The sequence below is a fragment of the Carcharhinus amblyrhynchos genome, chromosome 11 (genome assembly GCF_965287045.1).
Source record: "Carcharhinus amblyrhynchos chromosome 11, sCarAmb.v2.hapA, whole genome shotgun sequence".
Lineage (NCBI taxonomy): Eukaryota > Metazoa > Chordata > Chondrichthyes > Carcharhiniformes > Carcharhinidae > Carcharhinus > Carcharhinus amblyrhynchos.
The window spans coordinates 73,804,838-73,807,249 of record NC_137334.1 but is presented as its reverse complement, the minus strand read 5'-3'; the positions used below and the strand labels follow the sequence as shown (position 1 = coordinate 73,807,249).

At 37.3% G+C, this 2,412-nt stretch overlaps 1 protein-coding gene across 2 annotated transcripts in view; it reads left to right on the top strand.

Annotated features, from left to right (window-relative positions):
- The window catches only part of gtdc1 (glycosyltransferase-like domain containing 1), a 304,588-nt gene extending 304,232 nt beyond the window's left edge, over positions 1-356 (top strand). For both annotated transcript variants that reach the window (XM_080199378.1, XM_080199376.1), the window contains one exon: positions 1-356. This exon is cut by the window's left edge and continues 2,022 nt beyond it. The gene's annotated coding sequence lies outside the window, so the exon portion shown is untranslated.
- The last annotated feature ends 2,056 nt before the right edge of the window (positions 357-2,412 follow it).

The window sequence follows — 2,412 nt, the reverse complement described above, 5'->3', positions numbered from 1 at the left end:
TGAAAGTGTCAGGCTGATTCAGATGCGCACATTTGCAGTGTTAAGACTCTGCACTTGCAAATCACAGCGGCGAGGGTTGTAAATAAAAAAGGCTTTGGTAGTGGCTCATTTGAAGTCAATAGTGGTTCTTTTGACATAATTAACCCTTGATGGGCTATCAAGTAATTGCGGAGTGAATGTAATAAATGCTAAATAGATACTCAATAGGATTTGTTCAGTTTAATAAAATGTACCATGCTAGCTTGAAGTTGAAGGAGCGCTGCAAAATTTATATATTTTTTTCTATTGATGTGGTTATTTCTCTGTTAACACAAACAGTCTGACAGTTTGTATTTTTAAATCCCCATTGAGTTGGCCTGCAAGAATAACTTGTTTTTTAAAAAATAAAAATATTTAAAAAGCCCTCGATGCATGTTGTATTTTAATTTAACACACTTCTACACAATGTTTGCAATGAATCACTGTATACGATTTTCTGAAACCATTTACAGGATGATTGTTTTTCTGGCCAGAAATAAATATTAGGAGAATCATAGCACAAGTAACTTCTCAACTTGAATTCTGTGATTAAAACATATTAATCAGATCATATGATTGAGGCAGCATACCACTTCCATCAATCAAATCAGTTTTGTTGTACCCTTTGTTCTCTGTGTAACAGGGCTCAATCTAAGGATCCTTTGTGTTTGGTTTATAAAGTTACATTACAAAAGGGTTTTAAGATTTCCCTGCCGTCTTTTCTTTAACTGGACCTTTTGATCCTAAACCTGCTGTGGCTAGTGAAATCCTCACCCATTCTTGAGCACCCCCACATCATTGGAATTTGAATAGACCTACCTGAAGGTCTTAACTCTCTGTACAGCATTAGTTGTCTTTCAGTTCGGTCTATTGTTCCTGTGGACAGAAGGGGGTCTAGGGGCAACCTTTGTGCATCTCTTGAGTGACCAAAGGTGCTTTCTATGTGAGTTATATTCCCCTGGAAATAAATAACCAGGAAGAAAGAAATCCATACACCTCATTTCCTGCTATCTGTGTTTAGAGCTGAGGAGCAGGGGGTCATCTTAACACACTGGTCTACCTTAATACCTTCAGACATTAGATGTATAGAAACTCACTGAATGACTCCTAAACTTTCATTGCATGCATCATCCCCTACTGTGCTGTGTTACAAATCACATTGACAAGGAGCTTTCACCCCTGCCTCCCAGCCCCTCCGACTGAATTTTTAGTTTTGTTTAAATTTACATAAGGACCTTTTGTGTATTGGTTTATTTCCATGCCAGCACATTGTACCGGGTCTTATGCATAACCATCCGATAAAGAAGTTTACCAACATTCAAGATTCGTCACACAAAAAAAGTTTTGTAATCATTAAGCAAAAGTAGAAAAATAACAAAGAAAATCTGCCTATTGGTCACATTAAAGAGAATAAGAAAACATTTGTTCTTTAAGATTTGACAAGTGTTTTATATATTTACATACTCCTCACAATGTTATTTTAAGGCTCCTCCACACAATCCTACTGCCTGCTAATAATTGGGGCATTTGTTTTTGAGGTTTAGGGTTCTTAGTTTGGTTTCCACTGCTTGAAGAGGCAAGTGACAGGCTTGTTATTGGAGTGAATTGACTCTGATAGTAAAGGTCCTTGGATAGCAAAGAATTCCACCTAATAAGCAGGAAGAGCTGATATAGCTCAATCACTTGACAACAAGCATTCCTCCTGTCAGCTGGTAACACAACAATATGGATAGCCAGTTTCAAAAAGTGTGCCGAAGATCATTCCATTCGCTTCACCAATGAAAGCAGATATGCCATGTCGGGCAAAACAAGTAAAAGATGAGAGGAAACAATCCAGGGTCTGGAAATAATAGATTTTCTTTAAAAGCGACCCCCCTCTTTTCACTGTTCTCATAGATCACAAATTTGCATTTCAGCAGTATCTCATTGGCTTAAGAGCCAGAAAGAGATGAGCATTAAAACTGCCCTTTCACTGGTATAAAAAATTAAATGCATAGACAAAGTAAGATTTATATGTTCGCCATTATAAGTGGAAATCCAATAATAACATTCCAAAAATCAGTGACAGGATGCTTGGTTAGTCCTGAAATCAATTTTGTTTTTATCTTTTTCTAGATATTTGTGCTTAGGTGATGTGGACTGATAGCCCTTTCAGTAGAAACACTCTGGAATTGGAGGGAATGCTGTCAACAGTCATCTTTGAAGGTTAAACTACAACAAACTTTACTACCCCTGTGTTCTATTTAGCCCATTATTGATTTTTTGAGGAGGTAACAGAATAGAAGATGGTAGACAGGATGTAATTCATCTGGAATCTCAAATGGCCTTTGATAAGGTGGCCCAGCATAAACTAATAAATAAGGTCAAAGAATGTGGAGCTCGGGGACAAGTGGC